Source organism: Cervus canadensis, chromosome 7 (genome assembly GCF_019320065.1).
Source record: "Cervus canadensis isolate Bull #8, Minnesota chromosome 7, ASM1932006v1, whole genome shotgun sequence".
Lineage (NCBI taxonomy): Eukaryota > Metazoa > Chordata > Mammalia > Artiodactyla > Cervidae > Cervus > Cervus canadensis.
Window position 1 is genome coordinate 87,030,718 of NC_057392.1, and position 24,615 is coordinate 87,055,332.

Consider the following 24,615-nt stretch of genomic DNA (forward strand, 5'->3'; position numbering starts at 1 on the left):
CTGTGGTTCATGGGGTCGCAAAGAGTCAGACATGACTGAGCAGCTGAACTGATCTGATACCCCAGGATATGAAGACTTTGGGAGGTAAAGCAACTTGCCCAAAGTCACATTTCTGGGTAAGTTGTGCTGGCTGGGTCACTTCAGTTGTGTCCAATTCCGTGAAACTGTATAGACTGCAGTTTGCCAGGCTCCTCTGTCCATGGGATTCTCCAGGCAAGAGTACTAGAGTGGGTTGCCGTTTCCTCTTCCAGAGGATCTTCCCGACCCAGGGATCAAACCCGTGACTTTTATGTCTCCTGCATTGGCAGGAAGACTCTTTACCACTAGTACCATGTTGGAAGCAACATATTCTAGAGCCAGACTGGTCTGACTGAAGAGAGTGAGCTTCACTGTGCAGCTTTCTCCATTGGTTTGAACATGACATGACAAGCTTTTGACTTGCCTTGAGTGGGTTTTCAGTTTTTTTTTTTACAAAGTCAAATGTCATGATATACATCACATGTTCTATAAATATACACAAAAGCATAAAACAGATGTTTTATTAACTATGAAATCATGGTTGATGTAATTGCCTTTTACCTGGCGCTACGTTCCAGGAAAGTTGCTAGGTGATTTCACTTTTGAGCCTTAACTATTATTTTAAATTTTTCCTCCTGTGAACTTCAAAACTGGTTTCCACTATGTCCATTCAAAGGGAGGAACCTTGCCCTGTCCCTTTTGTGCTAGTTACCACCTGTATCTTTATGCAGTCCCTTTAACCTCTGGGACAAGTTGAGTATGAGGAGAAATCCAGCCCACCTGAGGTTTCTGTTCACTGAGTGATTATTTTACCACTGTTCCCAGAGCCCGACACCTAGAGAACTTTTCCTTCTTAACAGTGAACATTTCTTCCCACGGGCTTCTAAAATAAAAAGTCATGGCCCACTGCTGAGCATATATCCAGAAACACTGAGTTAAAACCACAGGAAGAACTATTATTGCAGAATGTGAAAACTTGTATCCTCATACAATTTCATCTGAAATGTTATATTCTTTGACTTTCTCAGCGAGGAAAAGAAAGGAAGTAGAAACAAATTAAAAAAAAATAGGGATGGGTATGAGGAGGAATCCAACCAAGCAGTAGGTTGCCACACAGAAACACAGAGAATGGTTTCTACTAGCAAACAAAAGCCTGTCACAAGACTGTGAAATAGAAGGTTGAACTGAAGATAGGTACCACATATCATGAAAAAAATGAACTTGTGTAAGAGGGAGAAAAGTAGGACATGCATTCTTTTTTCTTTCTAAATGGCTTGATAAGTACATTAGGTTAGCAAAGAAAATTACTTCTTGGTATAGGTTAGTACGGGGATAGCAGGTCATTGGGAAAATAAATTCTTCTTTTTTAAAAATACTTTTAAGGAAGGAAAATAGACCTTAGAAAAAGAGATAAAAACCAGACTGTTAACAGCAAAGATTTCTTTTGAAACTTATTTTATGATAGACTATTAAGTAGTCTAGAAATTGCTTTAGAAGATTTATACCTGACTGATAAAAATAGTTTGGTACATTAGATCCAGGAATCACTGGTTCTTAGGTTGATCTCATAATAAATAGTTTAAAAGCTTGCTGCATACTTTTCCATTTAAACATGGTAGGTAATATTTCTTTATTGCCATATCTTTAAGATAAAAGACATCTCAAATGTAAAGTGCATAGAATTCAAATAAGGTGTCCTTTCTTCAGTGCTTATTTTACATAAGCCACAGTGTCAAGTGCTATAATCAGACCATCTGTTCTTCAAAACCTTTCAATGTCTTCCTATTGAACTTGGAATGAAATCCAAATTCTCACAGTGATGTCCTGTGATATGCCCGCCACCTGTCTCCCGCTTCACCTGGACCACTCACCCTCTCTCTTTCCAGTGCCTCTCACAATCTAAGCCCTTTGCCACTGAAGGTCATCTCCACTTTGTTTATTCTGTCTTGAATACTAACTTACTGTTGTGTTTTTTTTACAGGGGTCTCCTTCACACTGTTCAAATCCCAGCTTAATGTCATATTTTCAGAAGAACCTCCCCAGTCCTCATTTTAAAATAGTTTTCCCATCTACCCCCGCCCCCATCCCACCATCACTGATTCTGTCACAGCATGCTTTTATCTCCTTCATAGAACTTGTCACACTCTGATTTCTTGTTTGCTTCTCCAACTGTACCAGGGACTTTGTCATTTTTATTATCTATTTTATCAAATCTTATAATGGTACCTTGTACACTCGAGATGTGTCACTTATCTGCTAAATGTAAGAAATGAATAAATGTAAGGAATAGAAACTAACATTTATAGAACCCCACTTTTATATTGAAAATTTTACTAAGTATCATATGTTAGTTTACATAGTTACTATGAGATACATATTTTTCTAGCTCACTGAGGAGAAAAGTGAAAACTTAGGTCTTAAAATGGTGCTAAGTTCTTAAGGAATGCCCAGTCTAGCTATATCACTGGAAGTGAGCTCATCATATAATGGATCTAGATTTTCTGTTCTTCCATGATGCTATGTTGAAATCTCATATAATTTGCATAAATGAAGCCGTCAGGTTTAGCCCTGCTTATAGCAACCCTTTCCAGTACCCTCTCCTGGAAAATCCCATGGATGGAGAAGCCTGGTAGGCTACAGTCCATGGGGTCACAAAGAGTCAGACACGACTGAGTGACTTCACTATCATGCCTCCAGTGAATCATGCATGTGTTTGTGGTTATGAATGTCTCTATAAAATAAACTCCTTTTGGAGCAAAGACACTATCTTCTGTGTCCATAAATGCAAAATGCCCATTAGATTAACACTTGCAATCCTTTAATTATAATCTTTTACATTCATATAACAATTTTGCAAAGACTTCTCAAGCACATTAGCTCCTTACCTTTCCTTTCATATTTCCAATATGCAAGCAGGGCAGGCTTTATTATCCTCCTGATGCAGATGCTGAAGTTCTGTGATATTAAGTGACTTGTCTAAGGTGGCAGAGCTAGTGTGTGGTGGAGAGGCCTATTGGCCTCTACCTTCTGTCCCCAGAGCACAATTCCATTGCCCTAAGGCTCATCTTGTCCATCTTCCCCAGCCCAACCATCCTTTATCCTCTAAGCATTTCCGGAGAGTCAGCACTATGACGTACCGAGAGCTTTAAACAGAGATGAGAATGAAGGGGTTCTTGGTAGGGAAAACAGATGAGCAAACAGATTTCTCTGCCTGCCCCCCATCTCCCCAGGGGCCCTCTCCTGCCCCCTCCCACCAGAAACGATTGTCTCCATGGAGCCCTTACTTTCGTGCTTACTGATCTGTAATATTTTAAGAGGTGACAGTGATGAGATAAATATTCTCTCTCTGATCATTTGGCTCAATATGCTAACAAAGCATGGCCTAAAATGTCTGAAATAGTTTTTTTCTCCTCCATTCCCATTAGTCCTACCCCAGTTTCAGCCTTTATCTTTCTATTGTCTTCTAACATTTTTGACTTGTTCTTTTTTATTCAGCCTAGTTACCATCCATTTCAATCTCTACACTGTAAGTGGAGCTTGAATTCTATAGCACAGATCTAATCACATTGTTTTCCCTCTCTCTAGTAATCAGTAGTTCCCTTTGGCTTGTGGCCTAAGTCCAAGCTCTTCAGTGTATCATCCAAAGCCCTTGATAACTGAGTCCCTTGCTGTTCCAGCTCCCTTCCTGGTAAATACTATGGTTTTCTTTTAAAAAAGACTTCTATTGTCTGTGCATGTCATGCAGTCTCATAACCCTTGTCCCTTTTCAAAATGGTGTTTCTGCCTCTTCGAATGCTCTGTCCACTTCTCAAAAGTTCACCTCAAACATAACTTCCCGTTTGAAGCTTTCCTCTATTACCTCTTTTTACCAAAGAAGATATTTTTCTTCCAGTTTTGCCTCCCATGGTATTTTGTTGAGCTATCTATTAGAGCTACAGTTATGATTCTTTGTGAGTGAGAATTAACTCAGTATTTGAACACAAAAAACAGGAAAAGGAATTTGGAGGAAAGGATGGGGGGTTGGATAAAATTAGTAGAGACTGAATGGGACATAGCATCAACAGTGTTCCATGTAAGGAAGTGAACTAAGTCCATGATTAACTGGAATTGCTTTCTACAACTAAGTGAAAACTTATCCCAAGTAAGATACACTGGCTGAAAATGAAAAATAGTGCCATTGACAAAAGATGTAAAGTACTTTAAAAGTGCTTGAGCATGTAGTGAGTCCTAATCTTGTTTACATGGCTGGCAGGGAAGGCTGACTTACCAAGTGTCACCTCTTGCCTGTGGTTTTTATTCTTCATTCTCTACAACCTCAAAGCCATGTAGTATTTGGCAAATCTGACAAACAAATAACATACATAATTACATCATTTCCCACTGAACATCTGCAGCGCTCTAATTTGGCCATAGGAAGTGCAAGAAAAGTCAGGTGGGACATTGGATGAAAGGTCATTAAAAAAAAAAAAACCCTAATAAATCCTCTTACATGGTGACATTGCTAGATAAGGTTATTGCAAAACGCTTCCAGGTTGGTTTGGGGATTTTCAGAATTTTCAACATTTTAAAAGGAACAATGCATTTCCTTTTTGCAAGAAGGACACGTCTGACCAAAGAAGTTGTTGTGACACAGTTTCTGGAGATGAGAGAATGGTGCAAACACATGTTCACCAATAATCTTAGAAAAAGAGATGTTGTGTCAAATGCTGTGCTCCCCACTTGAGGAAAGGGCTTTGCTTCTTTAAAGGAAGCAAATTAGTTGCAGGCAGCATCTGACAAGTTGAAGAAACATCTGGAAAGGCTGATAATAGACTGACTTCCTGAAATGTGGTTTTGACTATGATGACTTCAGACAGGAAGCTTATGCTTCTTATCGTAGCATTGGAAAAAGTCATAAAATTGCAAAGTAAAACTGATTTAGCTGCATACAGAGTTGGAATTCTCTTTTATATTAAAGTCATTAAGGTTTAAAAAGTTATCTTCAGAATATTTAACAGTTATCAAATATTTTTATCTACTTTCCTTCATAGGGAATATTTAAAGAAAAACATATGCACGTTTACCTATTAAATCCAAATGTTATAATCTCTTTGAATTATATCATGGAGGCAATTTTAATAGAAATGACATTTCATTCCTCCAAACCAGAATTTTGATGTGAGAAAAGTTTTACCTATGATAAAGTTGAGAGCACTCCCGAGAAGAAAAATAATAACCAGCAAAGAAATTAACCATGTTTTTCTAATGATGTGGCTTTTGGCTCTTTTGTGTTATGATAGCTTTTTAGTTTATTTTTTTTAGTTGCAGGAAAATTGCTTTGCAATGTTGTGTTAGTTTTTTAAGACCTTAAGGCAGGGCTATAAGAATAATCCTAGGAGTTATCAAACGCAGGTGTAATCTTTTTTAGATTTTATACACATGTGAGTGTTGTTCACAAATATAAATTCATGGCATTCTCTCAGGAGATTGGGCAAATCTGTTAGCCGCATATTTCCCTCATTACCAACAAGTTGCAGTGCTCTATTAACATTTAAATAAATATTTATGCCATTTAAGGCACTCCACATACTTCGGAGGAAGTATTCTGCTGTATTTAAAGAAATACATGCATTTCATGTGCCAAACCTTGAACATCCTTTGAGGCTCCTGTTGGCCACCTCTGAATACATGAAGTTGTTGTTGAAGGAGTGAGTTACTCTTTATCTCCTCTTGTCAGACACATACATCTCAGCTTCTGACAGAAAGCTGAACATAGTCAGGAACATAATAATTCTTTACTCAGTTGCTATTAACGAGGAAGGTTGCTTTTTCATGAATGCAGAGAATGCGGTGTCCATCTAAACATGGCTATGGACACATGCTTTTGATTCTTACCCAAAGTTCACACACACATCAATTTCTTACAGTTCCATTATAAAAAATTAGGCCTTCAGTTTTTAATCACATACAGAAGTCACACCTCTGTTCTCTAATGTCCCATTTGTACTTTATGTCCAGCTGAGCAAACTTTCCAATCTTCCCCTGACAAGCTCTACTTTTGGGGGTTTGTTGGCCTGCTTCCTCTCCTTGTAATGAGCTTTCTCATTTCTCCATTTCTCAAAGTCTTTTCCATCTTTCTAGGATTGATCAGCTCAAATGCAATAATCTACTTAAAGACATATCCATTACCTCTTCAATAATTAGTCTTTCTCTCCTTCAGTTGAACTCTATGAATTCAGAAAGGATTAGCATGCTGTCCTATGTTCTGTGAGGGTTGGACAAGTACGAGAACAACTACCGTCCAAAATTAGAAAATAGAGTATATGCAACATAAACATAATACAGTGCAGATTCATATTTAATATCTGTATTCTACTGAATGAGACAGAATGATTTGAAGTTGTGCACACACACATGCATGTATATACATATAAGATTTACCTAATAGTGGGCCTGTGAGTGATTAAATGAGAATTTAATGGTATCACACAGGAGATTTCATGGCATTTACCCTTTTGTTCTGTTGGGGGTTCATTCATTATCTGTTTAGCTCCCAAGTGATTCTTTGGTTCAAAGGGAATTAAAGTGAATGTTATAAACATTTTCTTTTATTACTATAAAAATGTTTATTGTAGAATAATACAGAAACTTCTAATGAAAAGTTGAAAGTTATTTTATTTTTATTCTCACTCTTAAGGGGTAACTGTATAAGCAGTTTGTATATCCCTTTGGGCTTTTCACTGTTCATAATTTGTGTGCACATAAAATTTGAACATATATAAAACAAAGTATTAATATACACACAGGCATTTCAAAATAGCAGAGTGAGGATTTGAACCTAGGCAGGCTGGCCCCAAGTTTACGTTCTTAATCACTCTTATATGTTGTCTCTTATATAGTTGCCTTTTAACTTTCTCCTTATTGTTTAGGTAGTTCTCATTCACAGATTTTAGTTCTATCATTCCAAAAATGCTTTGGTGCTCTAAATAAAATTCTGAGAGGCATTATGCAAAAACAATTTGTGTTTTTAGAGAAATTCACCTTGTGTTTTCACATCCTCTACACTTACATATAAAATGGCTCTTTCTCCTTGGAGAGAGATTTAAAAGCATACAACATGGACCCTTCCCATGACCCCTTTCCAAACTCTCTCTCTCTCTGTGACTACCTGAATCTCACAGTCCTGCTGCTGGAATCATAAGCAGCATTCAGTATACTCACCACCTTTGAATCCTTTCTGTATTCTAACTCTAGACACTGAGTCAAGAGAAGTGGGCTTGGTTTCCTTCAAGTTCAGAAAGATACCATGTGCAAATTTCTTCCATTCTGGAGGGAGCAGAAGGTAATAGAATACAGCAGAGGGGACTTCAGTTGAAATTCAGGATCTACCCAAAGGTGGGCCTTGGCCTGCAGGGTACTCAGTACCTTTAAATCATAATGGATCTACAACCCATATTTACAGAGTTATACTTTCAAGTACATTTTGGATGTCCATAGACTTACCAGAGGACTTTGCAACTATTGAAATCTTTATATCTATGGTAAATTAAATGTTCCTTGTTTGGAACTTGAAACAGACACAGTTAAGTATAGGCACAGTTTAGACACCCCACTTGATTCTAGGAATACAAGTGAACATTTTGTTATTGAATTTCAGAAACAGTAGTTGCAGAAGTTCTTGAGTACTGACTTTTATTTTTTATTTATTTATTGTAAAGTTCTAATTCATTATTTTTTATTAAAAACTGTTTGCCGGAGCATAGATGTTCACAGTGTTGTGTTAGTTTCTCCTCTATAGCAAGTGAATCAGCTGTATGTGCACATATATGCCCTCTTTTTTGGATTTCCTTCCCATTTAGGTCACCACAGAGCACGGAATCCCATGGATGGAGGAGCCTGGTGGGCTGCAGTCCATGCAGTCGTAAAGAGTCGGACACGACTGAGCGACTTCACTTTCACTTTTCACTTTCATGCATTAGAGAAGGAAATGGCAACCCACTCCAGTGTTCTTGCCTGGAGAATCCCAGGGACGGGGGAGCCTGGTGGGCTGCCGTCTACGGGATCGCAGAGTCGAACACGACTGAAGTGACTTAGCAGCAGCAGCAGCAGAGCACTGAGAGTTCCCTGCAAAGGGTTCTCCTTTGTTATCTAGTTTATACACAGTGTATATATATCAATCCCAATCTCCCAGTTCATCCCACCGTCTTTCTCCCTTTGGTGTCTATACATTGGGTACCATTTGTACCATTTTTCTAGATTCCACATATATGCATTCATATTGGGCTTTGCAGCCCAATATTTAGAATATATCAAATAAGTAGGCTAGTAAAGTAATAAAAACTAGTATTTCTTAGGCACTTAACTTCATGCCTCATTTTCTCCACCTGTAAAATGAGGATATAATGATAGTATTTATCCCAAAGGGTTGTCACATGAATAAATGAAAGTGTGAAAGTATAAAAGTGTTAGTCACTCAGTTGTGTCCGACTCTTTGCAACCCCATGGGCTGTAGCCCGCCAGGCTCCTTTTCCATGGAATTCTCCTGGCAAGAATACTGGACTGGGTAGCCATTCCTTTCTTCAGGGGATCTTCCCAACCCAGGGATTGAACGCAGATTCTCCTACATACCAGACAGTTCTTAACTGTCTGAGCCATCTGGGAAGCCCCCATGAATAAATGAATTAATATTTATGAACCGCTTAAGAGCGCCAGGCAAATGCAGGTATGTTAGTGTCTATCATTAGCACCAAGTGATCATTCACAAACCCTTATCATGAACAGACATACAGAAAATTCCTTCAGGCACCAGAGTTACTCCAAAAAAGCACATTAGGCTGCTGTGTCTAAACAACCAAGAAATCTTCAAACTTCATTTTCTAAGGGGAAAAAAAAAAAAAAAAAAGAAACTGAAAATTAGCCACTCTTGATTCTGTTGACAATGGGGTTTCTTATTGAAGGTGAAGAAAATATTCTAAAATTAGATTGTAGTGATAGTTGCACAACTCTGGTTACATACTAAAACCACTGAACTGACACTTGAATAATTCTATTTATTTTTGGCTGTGGCTGGGTCTTTGCTCCTGTGAGGGCTTTTCTCTAGTCGCGGTGAACGGGGCTACCGTTGAATTGGGACACACGGGTTTCTTACTGAGGTGGCTTCTCTTGGTGCAGAGCACAGGCTCTGCATGAGCGTGGGCTTCAGTAGTTGCAGAAGGGGGCTCATGGTCATGGCTCCTGGGCTCTGGAGCACATGCGCAATAGTTGTGGGTACAGGGTTAGTGGCTGTGCAGCAGTATGTGGGATCCTCTCGGATTAGGGATTGAAATTGTCTCTCCTGCATTGGTAGGCAGATTCTTTACCATTAAGCCACCAGGGAAACCCCTGAACTGACACTTTAAATGAGTGAGTTATATGGGTACATCAATTACCTTAATAAAGCTCTTAAAAGTCTGACCCTCTTAAAATTTTTTTTCTAGGCATTTATGGGAATTTGTCTGGTCTGAAAAGGCAAATTAGGATAAGACTGCTGAAGGTTTTTTCAAAGATAATTATTATTTGTGAAAATATATCTACAAACTATATGGTCTGGGCATAATAGCAAGATCTGGTACCAGTTTTATGAATTAAATAAATTTACAGGGAGACTTTTTAAATTTCAGTAAGAAGCTCTCACCTTTGTTTCTAATACTAATTATGTTAGATTTTTCTTTTATCCAAGTGCTAAGTTTCATAGAAACAAATCAATAGTCATATTACTCATATTCTGAGGGAATAAAGCAGTAAAATTGGATTCATAAAAATATGACCTTCATTTAGAAGTTCTGCGATAATTTTAAAGTAAGGAACTCACATGATATCTTAAAAAGGCTCACCTAGAGCAATGGCACCCCACTCCAGTGCTCTTGCCTGGAAAACCCCATGGACGGAGGAGCCTGGTAGGCTACAGTCCGTGGGGTGGCAAAGAGTTGGACACGACTGAGCGACTTCACTTTCACTTCTCACTTTCATGCACTGGAGAAGGACATGGCAACCCGCTCCAGTGTTCTTGCCTGGAGAATCCCAGGGATGGCGGAGCCTGGTGGGCTGCCGTCTATGGGATCACACAGAATCGGACACGACTGAAGTGACTTAGCAGCAGCAGAGTGATCTTTCAACTCACAATCAGTCATGGCTGTTAAACAATGCAGATGAGATGTTTCAAATCTGCTGTTTTCCTCTGTCTTAATGCCAAATTCCATCACAGTGGCTTCAGGGAATGTTCCATTTTATTTTTATTATCTGCAGATTCAGCTGGTAATTGTTGGGTGTGACAGAAGCCCCAACTGAAAAACCTAGGCCCTTATGACATCCTTTTCACACTCACTTGTCAGCAACTGTGATCTCAGCGGAGGCTGTAATTGCCCTGTGAGGAGATCACCATGCGGATTCTGTCTTCTACTTTGTGAGACAGATCACCAGAAATTCCAGTCTTCTGATGATGAAACTTGCAGAAAAGTATACTTCAAACTGTTTGACTATTTACTGGTTTTAACGTTTGCTTACATTTTTAGTAGTTTTTCAGTTTCTAAGTCTTATAAAAACTCAGTATTTCCTCTAAAAACATCTATTTGTATGTTAAGACCAGCAGCGTCTAGCCAAAGTACTGAGTCCAGCAGTGGCCCATTAAATTCAGTGAACAATTTCAGAATACCTCACGTTGAAGGTAATTAGAAATGGGTTATGACTATAAGTCAAAATAGCTGGCTATCTAAGTAATGTTAGCCAGACTCTATAAATCAGCTCAATTGTCTGATTCTCCCCGTTGAGGATACACCCCCAAATGAACTGAAACAGTTTTAGTTTGGACTTGACTCCCTTTTCCACTGAGATTCTACTCTTGATTTGTTGTCTGGAAGAGAAGCGGGCGGGCTCTGTCAGCCAAAGCGGTCTGCGCCTGTGTGTCCCTCTGTGGTTGTTCAGGCATTCAGTCATGTCCGGCTCTTAGGGACCCCATGGACTGCAGCCCACCAGGCTTCCTTCTCCTTCACCATCTCCCAGAGGTTACTCAAACTCATGTCCATTGAGTCAGTGATATCATCCAAGCATCTCATCCTCCTTTGCCCCCTTCTCCTGCCCTCAATCTTTCCCAGCATCAGAGTCTTTTCAAATGAGTCATCTCTTCCCATCAGGTGGCCAAAGTATCGGTGCTTCAGCTTCAGCATCAGTCCTTCCAATGAATATTCAGATTTCCTTTAGGATGGACTGGTTGGATCTCCTTGCAGTCCAAGAGGACTTTGAAGAGTCTTCTTCAGCACCACAGTTCGAAAGCATCAGCCTTCTTTATGGTCCAACTCTCACATGGGTATATAACTATTTGAAAAACCATAGCTTGACTATATGGACCTTTGTTGGCAAAGTGATGTCTCTGTTTTTTAATACACTGTCTAGATTTATCATAGTTTTACTTCCAAGGAGCAAGAATCTTTTAATTTTGTGGCTGCAGTCACTGTCTGCAGTGATTTTGGAGCCAAGAAAATAAACTCTGTCACTGTTTCCATTTTTTCCCCATCTATTTGCAACGAAGTGGTGGGGCTAGATGCTATGATCTTAGTTTTTTGAATGTTGAGTTTTAAGCTGGCTTTTTCACTGTCCTTTTTCACCATCATCAAGAGGCTCTTTAGTTCCTCTTTGCTTTCTGCTATTAGGGTGGTGTCATCTGCATATCTGAGGTTATTGATATTTCTTCCTGCAATCTTTATTTTAGCTTGTGTTTCTTCTAGCCTGGCATTTTTGCATGTTGTACTATGTATATAAGTTTAAATAAGCAGGATGACAACATATAGCCTTGACATACTCCTTTCCCAATTTTGAACCAGTCCGTTTTCCCATGTCTGGTTTTGACTGTTGCTTCTTGACCTGTATACAGATTTTTCAGGAGGCAGGTAAGGTGGTCTGGTATTCCTGTCTCTTTTACGAATTTTCAACAGGTTTTTGGTGATCCACACAGTCAAAGGCTTTAGTGTAGTCAGTGAAGCAGAAGTAGATATTTTCTGGAATTCTCTTGTTTTTTCTATGATGCAACAGATGTTGGCAATTTCATCTCTGGCTAATCATCAGGGCTCTCCTGGGATTTTGGGCTCCTTGTTTTTTATACCTTTCAGTCATGGCTCCTGGGACTATGATGTTATTATTTCTAAACAAGCCTTCTTATGACTGTGATATAGCCACTATAGTTGGGGACAAAGAAACATGGTTTTCTAGGCTCCACTCTGCTGAGGACAACTTTTTATCAATTATTTTTGAAAAATCAATATTTAATTTATATTATTATGACTCTATAAGTATTATCCACAGCTGAACCATGCATCTGTGATTAAGATGGTAATTATTATTTTCCTTTGTATCCAATTTGCTTTCCTTGGAGTTATTGCCACTGATTTCTATTTAATACTTACCTGACACTCAGATCTTAATTTTCTTTTAGTGCTGAAGGTCTGTTTCTGGAAGACTCACCATCAGGTAATCACTTGTGCTTTCTTTCATTCTAGAGTTTTCTACTTCTCTGCTCCAATACGGATGAATTTATCTACAGACCTGCTGAACTACTGTTAACTAGAAAGCCTTTTATGCCATCATCCTGGGAATTTCTTCATCTCTCTCTTCTGTCAGATCTCTTGTGTTACCTGAATCCCATGTTTTTCTCTTAATTTACTCCTGCATGTTGATACATCCTCTGTGCTGTCCTTAGTCACTCAGTCATGTCCGACTCTTTGCAACCCCATGGACTGCAGCCCGCCAGGCTCCTCTGTCCGTGGAATTCTCCAGGCAAGAATACTGACTAGCAGGGTAGCCTATCCCTTCTCCAGGGAATCTTCCCAACACAGGACTAGAACCTGAGCCTCCTGCATTGCTGTGGGATTCTTTACCAGCTGGGCCACAGGGAAGCCCGATACACCCTCTAGCTGCTTCCTATAAAGTAAGATAAATTTGAGGCATGCTATGTCTGGGAGTTCCTTAATTCTATTCTTAATTTGACCTTTTGCCTAGATCTAGAATTCTACATTTGAAATATTTCTTTCAGAGTTTTGAAAGCGTCATTCCATGTTCTTCTTACTTCCAGATTTGCCATTAAGAAATCTGATGCTGTTCTAATACTTAATACACATGACCTCTTAAATAAAATCCTTCTGTAGAAGCACCGAAGATCTTTCCATTATCCCTGATACTTAGGAATGTTGTAGTCAACCTTTTAAAATTTGTTGTCTCCTTTTAAACTGAAAATTCACATCCTTTGGAGAAGGAGGGCAGGAAAAGTTCTGTGATTCTTCTTTTTTTAACTTAATAAGCATATATATTTTGAAAAAGATATGCATGATGGTTTACTCTCTATTTTAAAGTTGTGTTTCCTTAGTTTAGTGGTGTGCCTTCCTGATAAGTTTTTTTTTTTTTTAGTTGTAGAATATGTTAGTTTCAGGTGTGTAGCAAAGTGGATCAGTTACACATATGCATACATACACTCTTTTAGTTTCTTTTCCCATAAAGATCATTACAGAGTATTCAGTAGAGTTCCCTGGGCTATATAGTAGGTTCTTCTATCTATTTTATGCATAGTAGTATGTATCTGTCGATCCCAACCTCCCAATTTATCCTACCCATCCCGTTTCTCCCTGGTAACCATAAATTTGCTTTCTATATCTGTGACTCTATTTCTGTTTGTAAATAAGTTCATGTGTACCACTTTTTTAGATTCTACAACTGTATCTTATTAGTTTCATCTTCTGTTTTGAGCTACACCTAAGACTGCTCCCACACCTGGGTTTCTGCTTCAGAACTTTTGTTCCTATTTCTCACCTGTTGGTGCTCCTATCTCCCATTCTCTTTGACCTTGGGTATTTGTGTTTTTAAAATTCTTGAACTGTCGTTATAATAGAGTTTTGGGAGAGGGTAGAAATAAACGCAGGTGTTCAAACCACCACAATTACCTGGAAGTTCAGAATTTATATTGCATTTCATGTAACCTTGGTGGTTCTAGCTGTCGGTATAGTTTGCCAAGATTTTTCAGGTGCTTCCCCACACAGTGTATATCACCAAGGTTTTTGATATCTGCAAATATATCCTTTTGGGGAGTTTAGGATGAACTCAGCTTTTCTGTAGGTTTTTCTAAGGTTTTCAGCAAAAGAAATACTCAGCTGCATCTGCCTCTCAAACGCACACCTCCACATACACACACACAGTAGTTACTCATAAATCTGTAACTTATGATTTTTGAATAGCATAGTTTGAGGCTTTAACTGGCATGGTTAACCAGAGTGCAAGAAGCTGATTACTTTTAATAGCACATTATTGATTCTGTTTTTAGACCTTTCCACTATGCTTGCTAATAGCCTCTATTTAACATGGGTTGAAGGTGACCCATAAGGCACACACACAATTTTTGTTTACCTTATGTTTTACAGAGAAGGGGATTTACAAACTGATTTATAAATCAGTTTGATGGAAGATGCCAAAATATTCTAGAAAGAATCAAGTCATTCTCAAAAATGCAAGAAAGGCCAATTTGAAGCAAAATAAATAAAATTCTTTTGTGATATCAGATTGCACTTTATTCACATATCTAAAATGAAGTTATGTAAAGTCTGAGCTGAAACTTACTATCTCTAAAAATTTTGCTTTTGAAACTTTGAAGGTGAAATTTGAGTTTGTTTACCTAACCTAGTTTCCTTACCATGGTCTGTCTTATTGCAAATCTCTCCCATAGATGTAAATATTTACAAGTTCTCTTGATTGTCATTGAAATCATTATTGTATATATGTGGCATTTCCCTTTCTATTTTCTTAGGTGAATCTAACTGTTCACAGGAAGGCACAGAATATAAAAATTGAATGTCACAAATGGTCGTACTTATCTTTCAGTTTAAAGTTACAAAGGCATACTCTCAGTTAAATTACATACTAAATGACATAAATTTCCTTTTTGAATCATCTTTAATCATCAAATTCTTTTCAGAGGAAAAGAATTTGAACCTCATCCAAGCTGGTTTTATTCTTCAATAGCCGCTACATATTTTCACTTTCATTCAAGAATTCAGATTATTAAGAATCATAAGTCAGTTGATCTGGCTAACATAAAAGTCCTGAATTTTTCTGAGTATCCTTTCAACACTCTTAAGTAGTAACACTGGTGACTGAAGGGGAAGTAAAATATTTTACATCAACTCAAGCCCTAAGTATCAGTGAATTCAGTTACAAAGATGCTCCTTTGGACTTTCTTGGTTCTTAGTCTATTTCATAAAATATAGCCCTGGAAGGCCCAGGACACAGTCACCAGCCAGCTGCTGTGCTGTCCGTCCCCAGGAAAGCTTGTTGTCCCGCTGATAATTTGAAGTGTCTCTGAGCAGGCACTCTGCCTTGTAACATTATCTCATCATTTCTCTTGGACTTAAACACAGAGGACCTGCCTCTGTATGATATTAGATTGGAGGCAGATACTTGTGTATCTGAATTACAGGGCAGTGAAAATGAATGAGCCTTACCATGGTGCTTGACCATGCGTTAAAAATCATGATATAGCCATCACTGCTGTTATTGTAAGGTTTGTCCTTCTCATTTCTTATCATAGTGGTTTATAAAATGAATAGAGAAATACTGTGCTTTTTATCTAGTCCCATGAGAGCCATTATTAAGACAAAATGGTTGTAATTGTACAGCAACCTGTAATTGCATATTATAATTAGGCTAGAGCAGTTCAGGTGTGATTATTTCACTAATACTTCTTTTTGTGATTTTTTTTTTTTTTCTTGTTGTAGTGAGAACTCTTCCAATAGTGAGTACAGAGGTGGGGGGAAGAAAACCCTCACAATTTTTCTTTGATGAAACAAGTTAATACATAAAATACTTTTATAGCAAAAGCTTAAAATGAGTTCTAGTAATACTAGATTAGGCTAATCTGAACAGAAGTATTAATGTAGCATATGCAATTAAAGTATTATTGCCAACACCATAACTAGTAACAGACATTCCCAGTAGCACTCAGAATACTGTAAATATGTGCTTGGGAGTAAATATGTACTTCAACAGAAAGATAGCACACATAAAGATGTAGTAAAAGATTCCTCCAATATTCCTCTAAAATATTGTGCTACAATAATGGGATTATGTTAGAAGGGCACAAAGGTCATATTTCGAGAAACAATTCAAAAAGTTGGCTTTATATTTTTGAATGCCCCGAGGCAGTGAATAGAGGGTTTTGGTTTATGGGCGCTTGAGATAATAATTCTGTCTTGAGAGAAGAAGAGAGGAATGAAAAAAAAAAAAAAAATCAAGACTTGCCCAAGGGAGACAAACGTAAACTGTTTCCAATTACATCAAAGTGAAGTGGGCATATGACAGTGAGCCCAGCCTCAAAAGGGAATGTGATGGATGCAGAGCTGTATGGATACTCACAACTGTTGAATTCCTTCTCCTCTCCCTGTGGGAGCAATGTGGTCAATAGTGCATTCGGATCACATCTGCACTGGCTGCAGGAAATCTTATTGCGGTGTTATCTCTGTGACTGCTCTTCTGCTTGTTGAAATTTCCTATGCACAGTTTGCCTGCAGGAACAGAGGGGCTTATGCCGAGGGTTTAGCAGCATTTCATGTAGTTGGGAAAACATTTTGAAACATCCTTCTATTTTTTTTCCTTTTATGTCATCTCACCATTGCCTGTGTTTCTCAAAACAAGTTCTTAGCTTTAGAGTAACAGATAAAGGAGCACTTCTCTCCTGTGAACTGTAATTTGGGTAATTTTTTGGGGGGGGGGTAATTTTTTAAGAAAGTCCCTATTCCTTATGGAGTAATACCTCTTCCTTCTTGAACTTTTCCCACACCAATATGAAAACTGAAATATGTTTACAAAGTCAGGGAAAATTAACTTTTTTAGCATCTGCAATAAAATTACCACCAGAGTCAATGAATTACATCTCTCTTTGGGGATACTTGATCATTTGAACACCTATATTTAATCAGAAAATTATAAGCTCTCGTGTTGGGGTGCAAGGTGAAAGGTAAGAAGAGATTACCCATAAAATAGAGCATGTAGAGTGTAGGTATGTGATGCAGGTTGAGTTGTGCCCCTGCATAAGTAATGCTGCTAGAGAAGCTGGGTTGGGTGATGCATGACATCAACCATGGTATAATCAGTGTGGGTGTGATGGCAGAAATAAAGAGGCCAGGCACCCCTCAGTGGCCGTGTGAAGGGGATTTGAGTTGAATTTCTAGGGAAAGGGTGCTGACTCTCAGAGGACCTGCCAGTTATTCAACCAATGATGCTTTTTCTATGTAGTCAGAAACTTCAATAAAAGAATGATGAAATCTGAATTATAAATGCTTCAATCATAACACCATTGGTTATTAAGTTCTTGGCAAACTGCAGTAGAAACATTTTCAAAGAAATAGGAACATCTGTAAATACCTTATCAAAAGTCTACTCTTGTTGTTTGCTTATGTGATCTTTGGCTTCTTGTGATCTTGTGTTTTGTGTAGATAGGAGGCTTCTGTAGCCATTTCTACTAGGAAGAGGGAGGGAAAAGGGGAAGGGTAGAGTGAAATACGAAAGCAGAGTAGAAGAGAAAGTATGGGATAAGAAATACCTAAAATTTTAATTTAATGAAAGATTGGTTTTCCACTATTATGGGAAAGGTCACATGGGCCCTTCTATTCCTTGGTTCCTGAGCCCCCGGCCAGACCAGAGCTGCCCTGTGTTCCTTTTTGCCACAGGAAACGCTCACCATTTTGGAGACCCTCCGACCTGGGGGACACCCAGCGTATTTTCTGTCTCTGAATCAGGAACGACTGGATATTTTCTCTCGGGGTCCTGAGTTTTCTAGACTCTACTTGCACCCTCAGAGGCTGGAGCCTCTTAGGACTGCAGTGGGTTTTGAGGATGTATCTTGGCCTGAGCAACTTCTGCCTGTCATTTCAGACTTGTCACAGCCTTTAATTGGCCTCCCTTCCTCATCCATCCACAGAGGATAGGTCTGTGAAAACAAAGAACCTGAATCTCTTTGCCATTTCTTCCCCCAGAAATACTAGTTTGAATTTTTATTTTTCTTTACAGTCATAACAGAAAATCTTGGCCAAAAATTGGCACTCTTGCAAACCCACAAGGTACATGTGATCTGCTTTCCTAGAATAGTTAATAGTATATGACTAATTTTTTCTCCTCTGTTGTTTTTTCTTCAAATTTTCATTCATAGTGGTCAGTTCTACAGACATAGATGTGATTTGCTGACAAAGAGGGCCAGATTGATTCCTCTATGGTTTCTCTAGGTTACTGGAAGTTTCTTATGGGCAGTGCCCTGTTCTGTTTCACTTTGTCATCTTTAGGCCCTAACATGAAGCCTGATATCCAGTAAGTGATTCACTAATGATTTTAAAATTAAAATATGAATGCATTTAACCAAATTTGATGTATAAAATAGGATACATCATTTCCCATTCATACCCTTTAGAACAGTTTCGTACCAATTTCTACAGTGTCTTGGGGGCACGACCGGTCTCTCCCTCTTTACCTGCAACCTTATCATAATATTAATGAGTTTGCTCGTCCTTAATTACCATTACTATTCAAGTATCCTGTGCCTCCCCTGTGAAGTAGTTCTTTCATGTCGCTGACATCAAGAAGCATACACCCAGAGACTAATTGGCTTACTTATTAGGCAGCCTAGCAAAGAGTCAGACACGACTGAGTGACTGAACAACAACTCTTTCTTTAGACCAGGCAGTATGTTTTGTGTTGGTTTTGCTTAGAGGAAACAGTTAGACTTGAGATGATTTGAGACTGATCTATTGGAATACATGCACCCAACCTGTGATAATTATAGTGGTGAACCCTTCAGTGATGTAACTTGGAGATTTCAGATGAACACACAAAACCCCATCAGATAGCTATATGCCTTAAGAGCTTCACTTAGTGGTGTCCAGTTTAAAGAAAACTTACAAAGTTTATAGCAAAAAATGAAGTCAAGAGGAAAAATAAATATTGTTTTTACTTTCTATTTCTTCCAGCAGCCTCAACACATTTAGAGCTATCTATGTTGAGATATTATCTACTAAGAGTGGACAGAGAAGGCCTCTATACTTAGCCCCAGACTTGAATCTCAACCCCATAATTTTCTAGTCATGGAAACTTGGGGATTTGATTCACTTCTCTCAGCCAGTTTTCTGACTTGTAAGTACAGAAAATAGTTCCACAGGGCTGTGGTTAAATAAAATGTGTAATTTCTATCATTGTGACTGACAGCATAAGCGCACATTAAATATTGGATTCTTCCCTCCTCAAACATATCTGGTATTGATATTAATATTTATTATTGAAAATCAATGCATGAGGGACAAAATATAAGAGAAATTGAACAATCTTTTTTTTTTTTTTTTGATGAATTGATCAGTGCTCAGAATATTGAGTAACTTGTCTTCTAGAAGTATAAAGTAAAAGGAGAATGAGAATATTTTAGTGGAAAATCTTGATAGAATAATAGGGAAAAGTCTTTGATTGGGAGTCAGAAGACCTATTCATTAGTTCTACATCTTCCCCAAACACAATACATCAAACACACAACCATCTTCTTTAAGTTTATTCATTGTCTCAACTCTCCCTAAAAGCCAATCTCAAAGTCATCTATATTAGTTTTCCTCATGTTATCTTTGTCTTCTTCCATGCATCTTATGAGTCATTATTTTGTTGCTTCATAATGGCTTTGTCATCTACTCATTTCTTTTTATTCTCAATGCTAGGTCCTAACCCAACACTTACTCTGATTTGCAGACAATTATAGCAGTCTTAATTCAGTTTCCTATTCCATACCTCTACTCAAAAACCAAACAAACCTCATTTGTTTCAAATAATTATTTGCCTAGATTACTGAAAACTTATCTGTATAGCTAGCTGCAAATTTCCCCTGTATATTTTATAAGGGTGACCACATTATACAGATGGGGCGCATGCCATGGACTGTAGTAACTGTTAACAACCCAAGGAGCTATGCAGTAGACAGCCCGTGTGGCCCGACACTGAGATCCATCTATAAAATATCCTGATTACTCATTTAAATAATCCTTGAGGCTTATCAGCCTTCACCGATTCTCACTGTCCATACCACAAATCCAGATAGAGAAAAATCTAGGAATCCTTATTATAATCTAGATCTGACCTGCCTTTCCTACCCTATGTTCCAGAATTTCCTGATAGGCTTCTGCCATGTCATCCAGACTGGTTATCACTTGACTCTTGAATGGAATAGACTGATCTAGATGTTACCAATGGAGTAAGGTATAGAAAGAAGGAACAACAGTATCAATAAATAGGGAGGGCTAGATTAAATATTTTGAGAATTTATACTGAACCAGGTAAACAAGTTATTGCTAGAAGGGGCCTAGGGACCAAAAGCCAGAACTTTGATTGGGATACCTCACCATAACACCATTGGCTCAGAAAGGCCAAGTGAGCATAGAGTCTGAATTCCTCAGCTTTTTATGGACTCCCATTTAGACATGAGAGAGGCATTTTGACTGTCTATTAAAAAACTCAGGATAGCAAGTCCAAATCTTGGCCCCATGATAGAAGTCCTATAAATGATGGTTAGGTAAGGAATGTGTAAGACATATTGAATAAAACAAGAACCACATTTTCAAAAGGATAAGGAAAAAGTAGCTCATTGACTTGGTTGCCAGGGTCACCCTAATTAATAAAGCCTGTTTGTTTTGCACAGAAAGAAAATTATTATTGCAATTAAAGTAATTTGAAGCACCAGAATAGCACTAGGAACACTTTGCTAATTTTACTTACTTCTGTCATGTCATGCCTCTCACTGCCTTCTGCTTAACCTCACATTCTTGTCAAAATGAAGGCAAAAGAATTCCAGGTCTCAGACATGTGCTGGGAGATTAATGAAACACATTTTGGAACAGAGGGAGGGTGGAAAAAAAATAACACCAAATCTTCATCTGTTACATGTGCTGCTGCAAGTCCATATTCTGTAGCCAAACCCTCTTCCCTCCCAGAGTGCCTTTCTTTCAGTCCCCCAGCTTTGATCGCCGGTCACATCCTGCTTCACGTCACTGAGCCAGCTTCTCAATTTCAGTATTAGGAGAACAGTAATACTGCTGCCAACCACACTGCCACATACCCCAGAGGCTGAAGGTGCATATACCATATAGGAAGGTAGGCTCCTTTATATGAGCATAATAAAATCATAATATTTAGAATTTTCAAATGTATCATGTACATATGAAAATTTAGCTGGGCATGTATCGAGTACTTAGTGTGGTTCTAGCTATTACTCTAACCCAGATATTTGAAAAGTAAAGAGAAACAAGATGATAGCACAAAAGAAAAATCAAAAAGTGTTCAGAAGTCATTGCTGTTGCTATTTCCAGGGGAATAACTGATAGAATGGATTAGGAAGTGTCCAGAGAAAAGGGTAAGGGACTCTTTCAAGTTCTACTCATCCTACAAATTGTTTTCTTAATGGTGAGAAGGGATATTTATGAAACACACCATTACTGAAACACAAAGATCAAAGAATTATCCCCAAATAGAAAACAGCTAAAGCCTATGCTTTATGATGTTGAACTATAGTTGCAATTCCAGCATCTGAACAAATCTGCGCAGTGATATAAAGAATCAGAAATATCTAGAACTAAGTTATTGATGAATAAAGCTTCACAATTTAGAACCTAGATGTTGTCAGTGCAAGACACTAAGTCTCATGATTTTTTTCCCTTGTGTGTCAGCTTTTAGCAAGAGGATATTGGTTCAAACTGAATGGATTTTGGGTTTTTGACAGAGAAAACTGAGGAGAAAATAGTAGACTTGTTAAGCCTTTGTGGGTTTTCCCCCATCTGGTCAATGGAGTTACAAACCCCATAATGAAGTGGACTGGCATGTAACCATAATTTCACATTGAAGGATTTGGTAGAGTTTTGTTTATATTAGTTATAATTAAACTATTTTTAATAAACTGAATATTGTCCAATTCCTAATTGGAATCAGTTCTTAACGTACGTTGATCTTACCTTCAAAGATGTTTTGTGGGAACATCTCTTTATTATAGGTATAAATGTGGACGCTAATCACATGATATTCTTCTTTGAGAATTTCACATAAAAATGGGCAGATCAGACATGCAGCACCACTTCCAGAGTTATGTCTCTGACAGGCTTATCCCTTTCTAGATATTCTTCTTGACACATTGACAGTTTGTGAGTTCTCCCTGGTGATGAATTTTAACAAATGTTTGGGAAAGCAAGAGAAGGAATTATATTTCATGTTTATATAGAGGGTAAGTCCTGGATATACACTACATCCAGATGTATAAAAATACATATAAGCATATAAAATATGTATTCACTAAAAATGTTAACATGCTAACAGAACACACCTACCTATTTTGTCTTTTGGGGTGGGCCCTTTTATATTTATTTCAAAATAATCCTTGAATAGGGTATGTTCCTATTCACATTTGCTATTATCTATACAGGAGTCAAAATATATAGCAAATATATCACTTTGAGAATATGAAATTTCACTGGAGATTGTTACATGAATAGCAAAAAAGCAAAAGTGTAAGAGCAAAACAAATATAATTAGAGGCAAAATTGATGATGTGAATATCATCACGTATTTATGGCATTCATTCATATATTCATTCAACAAACACCAAGTGCCTACCACCATCCAGGTGCTCATCGAGGCACCAGGACTTAGGTGGGAGGGACAGTTCCTTACTGTCTAACTACAAATTGTTACTTGGAAAGAGTTAAGTTTGGAGGGAAAAAAACAGGGAAAATGGCACTTGATATTTTATAGATGACTGGGGAAACCCTCTCTATTAAGGGTCCTGAAGGTGAGGGTTTAGGCTAGGAAGGCAGAGCGTTCTAGGCAGAGGAAGCAGGTAGAGAGGCCTTCAGGCAGGGTCTACTCATGGTGCCAGGTAGACGGTAACAGTCACGTATGGCCTCAGAAAGTACTAAAAGCCCCTTTTTCTGACAGAAGAAATCATCCAAAGAGTTTTGAACAGAGGATGACATTGTTTGACCAGGGTTCTGTGATGGTTCAAAGGGGAGACAATGGTGGAATTAACAAATGTCATAGAATTAATGATGGAATTAATCAAGGTGATGAGAAGTGCCAGATTATGAAAATACTGTGAGGGAAAAGTGACCCTGCTTTTTGTTGAGTGTTGGGGGGAGGAAGAGAATTCAAGAAGTCAAAGAGAATTCCAGGTTTTCTGATAGGAATATCTGGGAGAATGATGTCTTCACCTACTGAGGAGAGTTGCAGAAAGCATCTTAGTGTGGAAGCTGGAAATCAGAAAAGCTCAACATTCAGAAAACTAAGATCATGGCATCCGGTCCCATCACTTCATGGCAAATAGATGGGGAAACAGTGGCTGACTTTATTTTTGGGGGGCCCCAAAATCACTGCAGATGGTGACTGCAGCCATGAAATTAAAAGACGCTTACTCCTTGGAAGGAAAGTTATGACCAACCTAGACAGCATATTAAAAAGCAGAGACATTACTTTGCTAAAAAAGCTATGGTTTTTCCAGGTGTCATGTATGGATGTGAGAAGAAGACTATAAAGAAAGCTGAGCACCGAAGAATTGATGCTTTTGAACTGTGATGTTGGAGAAGACTCTTGAGAGTCCCTTGGACTGCAAGGGGATCCAAACAGTCCATCCTAAAGGAGATCAGTCCTGGGTGTTCATTGGAAGGACTGATGTTGAAGCTGAAACTCCAATCCTTTGGCCACCTGATGTGAAGAGCTGACTCATTTGAAAAGACCCTGATGCTGGGAAAGATTGAGGGCAGGAGGAGAAGGGGATGACAGAGGATGAGAAGGTTGGATGGCATCATCGACTCAATGGATGTGAGTTTGGGTGGACTCTGGGAGTTGGTGAAGGACAGGGAGGCCTGGCATGCTGCAGTCCATGGGGTCGCAAAGAGTCAGACATGACTGAGTGACTGAACTGAACTGATTTTCCAGATCAGAATTAAAAGTATTTATGTCTCTTCAATTTATGACTACATGTTGTTGTTGTTTAGTTGCTAAGACATGTCTGATTCTTTTGCATCCCCATGGACTGTAGCCCCTCAGACTCTTCTGTCCATGGGATTTCCCAGGCAAGAATACTGGAGTGGGTTGCCATTTCCTTCTCCAGAGGATCTTCCTGACCCAGGGATCAAACCCAGATCTCCTGGATTGACAGGTGGATTCTTTACCACTGAGCCACCAGGGAAGCCATGAGTGTACTTTATCCAATCCTATATACCTTTATTGAAATCATAAAGATATAACATTAAAAACAATTTCCTAAGTAGATGTCCCCCACATAATTTAGACCTAACTTTTAATTATTTTTAATCACTTTTACTCATTTATAATTTTAAATGTAGTATTTCAGAGAATAACATAATAGATACCTGTATATTCACCTAGGATTAACAGATGATAACATTGACTACAGCTTACCAGATGGCTCTATGTCAGTGAAGGAGATGTAAGAGATGTGGGTTTGGTCCCAGGGACACACCAACATTGATTACATTTGTTCATATTTTCACAACTTAGGAAAAATTCCAGATTTTGGTTCAGCCT